The sequence below is a fragment of the Scyliorhinus canicula genome, chromosome 1 (genome assembly GCF_902713615.1).
Source record: "Scyliorhinus canicula chromosome 1, sScyCan1.1, whole genome shotgun sequence".
Lineage (NCBI taxonomy): Eukaryota > Metazoa > Chordata > Chondrichthyes > Carcharhiniformes > Scyliorhinidae > Scyliorhinus > Scyliorhinus canicula.
This window is the reverse complement of record NC_052146.1, coordinates 2,152,713-2,162,927: the sequence shown is the minus strand read 5'-3', so window position 1 is coordinate 2,162,927 and position 10,215 is coordinate 2,152,713.

Genomic DNA, 10,215 nt, shown 5'->3' with positions numbered 1-10,215 from the left:
TTTAAATTGAGGGGAGATAGATATAGGACAGATGTCAGAGGTAGGTTCTTTACTCAGAGAGTAGTAAGGGTGTGGAATGCCCTGCCTGCAACAGTAGTGGACTCGCCAACACTAAACGCATTCAAATGGTCATTGGATAGGCATATGGACGATAAGGGAATAGTGTAGATGGGCTTTAGAGGGGTTTCACAGGTCGGCGCAACATCGTGGGCCGAAGGGCCTGTACTGCGCTGTAATGTTCTATGTTCTATGTTCCACCGGCAGAATGAGTTTGGAGGAACACACCATCACCCAAAAAGTGTCAACGTCACCACATTTTCCACAATTCCCCCAATCTCGATTTACAGAGTGTGGCTGAAACAAAACCAATGCACCGATCTGTCTTAAACATTTTAAATTCGGAGAAGCAACACATTCTTATATCTATCGTCACGCAATCACCTGAGAGATCATTTTCTTCCTCTTCAATTTCTAATCTCGACAGAAAGTTCAACTGACTGGAAGTAGTTAGGAGACAGTAGTTAGCAGGGATAATCCAGGGAATTATAGACCTGTGAGCTTGACGTCAGTGGTAGGCAAACTGTTGGAGAAGATACTGAGGGATAGGATCTATTCACATTTGGAAGAAAATAGACTTATCAGTGATAGGCAACATGGTTTTGTGCAGGGAAGGTCATGTCTTACAAACCTAATAGAATTCTTTGAGGAAGTGACAAAGTTAATTGATGAGGGAAGGGCTGTAGATGTCATATACATGGACTTCAGTAAAGCATGTGATAAAGTTTCCCATGGCAGGTTGATGGAAAAAGTGAAGTCGTATGGGTTTCAGGGTGTACTAGCTAGATGGATAAAGAACTGGCTGGGCAACAGGAGACAGAGAGTAGTGGTGGAAGGGAGTGTCTCAAAATGGAGAAAGGTGACTAGTGGTGTTCCACAGGGATCCGTGCTGGGACCACTGTTGTTTGTGATCTACATAAATGATCTGGAGGAAGGTATAGGTGGTCTGATTAGCAAGTTTGCAGATGATACTAAGATTGGTAGAGTTGCAGATAGTGAGGGGGACTGTCAGAGAATACAACAAAATATAGATAGATTGGAGAGTTGGGCAGAGAAATGGCAGATGGAGTTCAATCCAGGCAAATGCGAGGTGATGCATTTTGGAAGATCTAACTCAAGAGCCGACTATATGGTCAATGGAAGAGTCCTGGAGAAAATTGATGTTCAGAGAGATCTGGGAGTTCAGGTCCATTGTACCCTGAAGGTGGCAACGCAGGTCGATAGAGTGGTCAAGAAGGCATACAGCATGCTTGCCTTCATCGGACGGGGTATTGAGTACAAGAGTCGGCAGGTCATGTACAGTTGTATCGGACTTTGGTTAGGCCACATTTGGAATACTGCGTGCAGTTCTGGTCGCCACATTACTAGAAGGATGTGGATGCCTTGGAGAGGGTGCAGAGGAGGTTCACCAGGATGTTGCCCGGTATGGAGGGTGCTAGCTATGAAGAAAGGTTGAGTAGATTAGGATTGTTTTCATTGGAAAGACGGAGGTTGAGGGGGACCTGATTGAGGTCTACAAAATTATGAGAGGTATGGACAGGGTGGATAGCAACAAGCTTTTCCCAAGAGTGGGGGGTGTCAATTACAAGGGGTCACGATTTCAAGGTGAGAAGGGAAAAGTTTAAGGGAGATGTGCGTGGAAAGTTTTTTACGCAGAGGTTGGTGGGTGCCTAGTATGCTTTGCCAGTGGAGGTGGTAGGGGCGGGCACGATAGCATCATTTAAGATGCATCTAGACAGGTATGAACGGGCGGGAACAGAGGGAAGTAGGCCTTGGAAAATAGGCAACAGGTTTAGATAAAGGATCTGGATCGGCGCAGGCTGGGAGGGCCGAAGGGCCTGTAACTGTGCTGTAATTTTCTTTGTTCTTTGTTCTTTCTTTAAAAAAAAAAGTTTTGATTACCCAATTACTTTTTCCAATTAAGGGGCAATTTAGCGTGGCCAATCCACCTACTCTGCACATTTTTGGGTTGTGGGGGTGAGACCCACACAGACACGGGGAGAATGTGCAAACTCCACACGGACAGTGACCCAGAGCCGGGATCAAACCTGGGACCTCGGCACCGTGAGGCAGCAGAAAATCCCCTAGTTGCCACATTCCGGCGCCTGTTCAGGTACACAGAGGGAGAATTCAGAATGTCCAATTCACCTAACAGCACGTCTTTCTGGATTTGTAGGAGGAAACCGGAGCACCCGGAGGAAACCCACGCAGACACGGGGAGAACGTGCAGACTCCGCACAGGCAGTGACCCAAGCCGGGAATCGAACCCGGGACCCTGGAGCTGTGAAGCCACAGTGCTAACCATTGTGCTATTGTGCCACCCTGTTGATACCAGTTGCTTATTAACAGCAATTAGAGAGGGGTTAGGATGAAAGGTACAAACCTGATACACAATTGGGTACAAAGTACTTTCCTGCACTGCACTCCCAAAATCAAAATGCAGAATATGGTGGGTGTGAGAAATCTAAAAATAAAAACATAAAATGCTGGACAAAAGCTCAGTAGGTTAAGCTGTGTGGGGGGAGAGTAAAACAGTGTTAATGTTTCAGGTCTGTCACCAATCATTAGAAATGGGAAAAGTTGGTTTTGAACAAAAGAGGGAGGGACAAGGTCAACAGAACGGTGTGTGACAGGGTGGAACAGAAGTGACTGAATGACAGAAATGTTAGTTATCCAGGGCCAGGAGAAACAGCGATGGAGCAAATCAGCATTTTGTTTTTATTACTTCACATTGGAATGTTTTCCTTCGTTTTAACACTGACTATCCATACCATCAGCATGGTGGCGCAGTGGTTAGCACTGCTGCATCACGGCACCGCGGTCCCAGGTTCGATCCCGGGTCACTGTCTGTGTGGAGTTTGCACATTCTCCCCGTGTCTGTGTGGGTTTCACCCCCACAACCCAAAGATCTGCAGGGTAGGTGGATTGGCCACCGCTAAATTGCCCCTTAATGGGAAAAAATGAATTGGGTACTCTAAATTTAAATTTACAAAAACACTGACTATCCATGTGTGAATTGCAGTGGATCTAGGCATTCTGGGAATATGGAGTTGATGTGCCTCATGACCAACCTAGGACCCGGGTTCAATCCCGGCCACGGGTCACTGTCCGTGTGGAGTTTGCACATTCTCCCTGTGTCTATCTGGGTCTCACCCCCACAACTCAAAACGATGTGCAGAGGGTAGCACGGTGGCACAGTGGGTTAGCACTGCAGTCTCACGGCGCTGAGGTCCCAGGTTCGATCCCAGCCCCAGGTCACTGTCCGTGTGGAGTTTGCACATTCTCCCCGTGTCTGTGTGGCTTTCGCCCCACAACCCAAAGATGCGCAGGGTAGGTGGATTGGCCACGCTAAATTGCCCCTTAATTAGAAATAAAGAATTAGATACGCTAAATTAAAAAAACAGATTGACCTCAGGGCCAATCTGGTCCACCTTCAATACATGGGGTGGGGAGTAGGGACATGTTAGTAACTAACTGCACTCCATACATGGGGTGGGGAGTAGGGACATGTTAGTAACTAACTGCACTCCATACATGGGGTAGTGAGTAGGGACATGTTAGTAACTAACTGCACTCCATACATGGGGTAGTGAGTAGGGACATGTTAGTAACTAACTGCACTCCATACATGGGGTAGTGAGTAGGGACATGTTAGTAACTAACTGCACTCCATACATGGGGTAGTGAGTAGGGACATGTTAGTAACTAACTGCACTCCATACATGGGGTAGTGAGTAGGGACATGTTAGTAACTAACTGCACTCCATACATGGGGTGGTGAGTAGGGACAATGTTAGTAACTAACTGCACTCCATACATGGGGTGGGGAGTAGGGACATGTTAGCAACTAACTGCACTCCAGATCCAAGACTGATGGGATAAGGCTTTGGAATCCACACTGTAAATCTCTCTACCTCTCTAACGCGCTCTCATTTATCTGCCTTGCATAGCTCAGTGACGGATCTTGGTGATTAATGCTCTAATGATGCACCCTGGGCTTGTGTTATTATGTCAAAGGTCCAAAAAACTCAGGCTGCAGACGTTGTCCATTAACATTCTCCAGCCCTGATCTAAGCTGCCATTTCCGTAGAGTTGGGTGGGAGGTGAATGTTGGGCGGGGCATTGGATATTTTCCTGGGGGAGATGCAGTAGTAATGTTACTAGACTAGTGTTGTGTTATATACTCTGGGATAACACAGGCTGCAACTCGATGCAGCTTTGACCAAAAGATACTCCAGACTTTGAAGTAAATTCAATGTGATTTATTAGCACAGTTCTCTATGAGTTCGACTCTCCTGCTAATCTTGCTATAGTAACACAGTCTAATTAACCAGTCTGCTCTAAGCCACGTGGTGGGTGTGATGCTTCTGATCTGCCCCTGTCCTACTCTCTAAGTGTCGCCTGTGGAAAGAGACAGAGCATGTGTGCCCTGTCCTTATATATGGGTTGTATAATGCCCCCTTGTGGCAGTGTCACCTCTGGGTGTCTTGACTGCTCATTGGCTGTGTCCTATTCTATGTGTTCATTAGCTGTATGTCTCCATGTCATGACGTCTCTGGTGCTCCCTCTAGTGTTCACTTAGTTGTAGTGTATTTACATTAACCCCTTGTGTATTTACAGTGATGCATATCACCACAACTAATACTCCAGAAACCCAGGCTAGCACTCACGGGACATGGGTTCAAATCCACCGAGGCAGCTGGTGAAATTTAGATGAATAAATCTGGAATATAAACTGGCCTCATTAATGGTGACCATTAAACTATCACCGATTGTCATAAAGTCCACCTGGTTCATCGATGGCTTCAGGGAAGGAAATCTGTTGTCCTTAACCTTATTGGGCAACACAATAGCACAGTGGTTAGCACTGTTGTTCCACAGCTCCAGGTTCCCAGGTTCGATTCCCCGCTGGGTCACTGTCTGTGTGGAGTCTGCACGTTCTCCCCGTGTCTGCGTGGGTTTCCTCCGGGTGCTCCGGTTTCCTCCCACAGTCCAAAGATGTGCAGGTTAGGTGAATTGGACATTCTGAATTCTCCCTGTGTACCCAAACAGGTGCCGGAATGTGGCGACTAGGGGATTTTCACAGTAACTTCATTGCTGTGTTAATGTAAGCCTACTTGTGACGCTAATAATGATTGCTATTATTATTATTGTGCCCCACGTGTATATCCAGACCCACAACAATGTGGTTGACTCTTATATATCCTCTGAACCAGCTCAGCGAGACATTCAGTTCAAGGGCAAGCACAGCCAGCGACGCTCACATCCTGTGAAAGAATAAAATAAAACATCTTCATCAAATATCAGCCGCTCATCTGGATTGTTGTTTGTGGGAATTGATTTTCACTAATTGGCTGTCAAATTTCCCCACATAACAATTAATCATAATTCTTTATTTGGCCGTAATACATCTGACCCCCTCCCACCCAGTAGGTGTAACGCTCGAGAGTTCCATACCTTGCTCACAGAATCTGACTAAATCAGTTGCAGCACCAGACGACGTGTCTGAGAATTGCGCATCCCCTGATCTGACTACAGTTCCATTGTTTGTACAGTAGGTGGCAGCCTTGCTCTGGCTGGCAGAACCAGAATACATTCCTGCATCCATCCCAGCTCCATTCCTCAAACAACTTACATTATAGAAACCGCTTCACTGAAGCATAATCAGACAGGCTTTCCCACTGACTGACAAGTGGAGACATCTTCAGAGAAGGGTCTTGCCTTGCTGCAGCTGAGGCTACAAGGGAGAGAGCTGATTGGCAAGTAGTGGGCAACGTTGGTAACTTTCATCAATTATCATTTGAAAATAAGTTTTGTGGTTTATAATCTGAAGGGCTATAATTGGTAGTAACAAGGACAAGCAAAGAAGGGCCATAGAGAACTGGATTTAGTCTAATATCAAGCATCTTCCAAAGCTTTAATTTAAAAAGGTAAGTAATGGCAGGTGAACTCAAAGGTTTGCTCCTCTTGCTCCATGTGAGCAGCTGCAAACATTTCCAGTGCCCAGGGCCACCATATTTGCAGGAAGTGTCTCCAGCTACAGTTCCTGGAAGCCGGGGTTTCGGAGCTGGAGCGGCAGCTGGGGACACTGTGGAGAATCTGCGAGGCGGAGAGTATCATGGATAGCACGGATAGAGAGGTGGTCACACCGCAGGCTCAGTCTCCGCAGGCAGGAAGGGAATGGGTGAGCACCAGACAGAGGAAGAGAGCGAGGCAGGCAGTGCAGGAATCTGGATACTGTTGAGGGGAATGGGCTCTGAGGGGAAGCAGCAACAGCCAAATCTTTTGCACGGTTGATTCTGCTACAGAGGGGAGGAATAAAAAGTGTGGAATTGCAATAGTTATTGGAGATTCAAGAGTAAGAGGAATAGGTAGGTGTTTCTGTGGCCACAAATAAGACTCCAGGATGGTATGTTGCCTCCCTGGTCATAGGGTCAAGGATGTCTCAGCGCTGGTACAGGACATTCTGGAGGGGGAGGGTGAACAGCCAGTGGCCGTGGTACACATCGGTACAAACAACATAGGTTAAAAAAGGGAAGAGGTCCTGAAAGCAGAATGGAGGGAGTTATGAGGAAAGTTGAGGAGTTGGACCTCAAAGGTAATGATCTCAGGATTTCTGCCAGTGCCACGTGCTGGTCAGTATAGAAATAGTAGGATGTATTGGATAAATACAAGGGATGGTGTCAGCGGGAGGGTTTCAGATTCCTGGGGCATTGGGACCGGTTCTGGAGGAGGTGGGACCTGTACAAACCGGACGGGTTACACCTAGACAGGACTGGGACTGATGTCCTGGGGGAGGGGGTATTTGCTGGAATGTTTGGAGATGGGAACCTAGGGAAGGATTCAGAGCGAGGAATCAAGAACAAGAGAAAAAGACAGAAAGGGGAATAAGAAAAGTGATAGGCAGAGAAATCAAGGGCCTGTATCAGATAATGACACTGAAAAAATAGTCGGGAGGGACAAGGAACATTAAAAGGGCTAACCTTAAGGATTTGTACCTGAACGTGCGGAACGTTCAAAATAAAATGGATGAATTAGTTGCACAGCAGATGGAAAGGGGAATGATATAGTTGGGATTACGGAGACACGGAGACCAAGGATGGGAACTAAACATTGAGAGTATTCAGTTTTTAGGAAGGACAGACAGAAAGGAAAAGGTGGTGGAGTTGCATTGCTGATTAAAGAAAATATTGATACAATATTGAGGAAAGGTATTAGTACAGATAATGGGGAATCTGTCTGGGTCGAGTTAAGAAACATCAAGGACAAAAAACATTTGTAGGAGTGGAAACAGACCATCAAACTGCAGTGGGAATGTTGGGAATAGCATCAGACAGGAAATCAGAGATGTATGTGATAAAGGAACATCTGTGATTATGGGTGACTTTAATCTGCATATAGATTGGATTCTCAAATTAGTTACAATAGAGGAAGAATTTCTGGAGTGTGTACGGGACGGTTTTCTGCACCAATACATTGAGGAACCAACAAGGGAACAGACCACCTTGGACTGGGTGTGGTGCAATGAGAAAGGATTAGTTGGCAATCTGGTTGTGAGAGAACCCTTGGGGATGAGTGACCATAATATGGTCGAATTCTTTATCAAGGTGAATAATGAGGTAGTTGATTCTGAGACGAGGGTCCTGAACCTCAATAAAGGTAACTGTGATGGTCTGAGGCATGAGCTGTCTATGACAGATTGGGAAACATTACTGAAAGGAAGGACAGTGGACAGGCAATGGCAGCATTCAGGGAACGAATAGGTGAACTCCAAAAGTTGTTTGTTCTTATTTGGTGCAAGAGTAGAAAGGGAACTGTGGCAAACCACGGCTTAGAGGGGAAATTAGAGATAGTGTTCTCCCCGTGTCTGTGTGGGTTTCCTCCGGGTGCTCTGGTTTCCTCCCACAAGTCCCGAAAGACGTGCTTGAGATGCTTTGGCCTATTGTCCACAGTTCCTGATAACTCATCAAGCAATCATCGCTCCTCCCAAGGCTGGCTCGGGTGCCCTGTCAACAGGTCATCCACCAGACCATTGGGCACTGAGACCTTGCCTCCTGAGACTCCATTGGCCGAAGGCCAAGGGCAGGTGGAGAAAGGAGGTGGCAGGCGACAGGCGGATGAAAATAGGCATTCCAGACATCCAGGGGGAAAAAAACAACTGGGAGCAAAAGACTCAAAGTAAAAGATTGAAAGTAAAAGACTCGAAGCTTGATGTGTGAGGTGACTTTGACCAGACCAGAGGGAAGCAAGCAAGGAACAGTCAGCAAGAATCACCTTTACAAAGAGGAACCAGAGGACTCAGGGATCGGATCTGCAACTTACCGAATCACCTTTACAGGAAGTATAATCATATCCTGGGTGTTTCTTGTATGTGTTGTGGATAATTCATGGGATAACTATATTTAATAAAGTGTGTTGCATTCTATCTGTGTCCTACTTTCTTCTACTAATAAATAAAGACACCTGAAATGATTGAAATGAAATGAAAATCGCTTTTTGTCACAAGTAGGCTTCAAATGAAGTTAGTGTGAAAAGCCCCTAGTCACCATGTTCCGGTGCCTGTTCGGGGAGGCTGGTGCGAGAATTGAACCGTGCTGCTGGCCTGCCTTGGTCTGCTTTAAAAGGCAGCTATTTAGCCCTGTGCTAAATCAGCCCCTAAGCCTGGGTAAATTTTAATTAAAGAGCTGGTTGAAGTATCTGAATTGGACAGATACAACATGGCGAATCTGCGGAATTCGCTACGACGTAAAGTAGTTGAGGCCAAAACGTTGTGTAATTTCAGGAAGGAATTCGATACAGCTCTTGGGGCTAAAGGGATCGGGATATGGGGAGAAGGCGGGATCAGGGTATTTATAAAAAAAAAAAAATTTGAGTACCCAATTCATTTTTTCCAATTAAGGGGCAATTTAGCGTGGCCAATCCACCTACCCTGCACATCTTTGGGTTGTGGGGGTGAAACCCACGCAGACACGGGGAGAATGTGCAAACTCCACGCGGACAGTGACCCAGAGCCGGAATCGAACCTGGGACCTCGGCGCCGTGAGACAGCAGGGCTAACCACTGCGCCACTGTGCTGCCCTGGGATCAGGGTATTGAACTTGGTCAGCCATGATCAGAATGAATGGCCCAGCAGACTCGAAGGGCCAAATGGCCTCCTCCTGCTTCTATTTTGCTATGATGAAAGTTTGGTCAAAGAACTAGGTTATATCTGTCTTTGCTCTGTATTTGTTAAAAGCTTTAATAAAAAATCTCTCAATCTCAGGTTTAAAATTAATCGTGGGCGGCACGGTAGCACTGTGGTTAGCACTGCTGCTTCACAGCGCCAGGGTCCCAGGTTCGATTCCCAGCTTGGGTCACTGTCTGTGCGGAGTCTGCACGTTCTCCCCGTGTCTGCGTGGGTTTCCTCCGGGTGCTCCGGTTTCCTCCCACAAGTCCCGAAAGACGTGCTGCTGGGTGAATTGGACATTCTGAATTCTCCCTGTGTACCCGAACAGGTGCCGGAATGTGGCGACTAGGGGCTTTTCACAGTAACTACATTGCAGTGTTAACGTAAGCCTAAATGTGATAAGAATAAAGATTATTATTATGAGGAGATTAGGTATTTATTGAATAGAAACAATGTGCAGAACCTCCGGTGGCGGCCATTGTGTCGCACATTTGGTGGCTCGCACTCGTGGTGGAATTCCTGGACCTATTCCCTGGCTAACGGGTGGATTTGTTGATTTAAAAAGGTGCAGGATTGGGGTATGGCTAATCGGCAGGGGAGGGGGGCAGGGAGCCCTCTGATCCGGCTGATAACCTGGAATGTGAGGGGGCTGAATGGGCCGGTCAAACGGGCCCGGGTATTTGCGCACCTGAAGGGGCTGAAGGCGGATGTGGCCATGCTCCAGGAGACACACCTGAGAGTGGTGGACCAGGTTCGGCTGAGGAAGGGATGGGTGGGCCAAGTATTTCACTCAGGGCTGGATGAGAAGAGTAGGGGGGTGGCGATCCTGGTGGGGAAGAAGGTGTCGTTTGAGGCGTTGAAGGTGGTGGCTGACAGTGGCTGGAGGTACGTGATGCTGAGTGGCAAGCTGCAGGGGGAGCGGGAAGTGTTGGTGAATGTTTACGCCCCAAATTGGGACGATGCGGGGTTTATGCGGCGTATGCTGGGCCGCA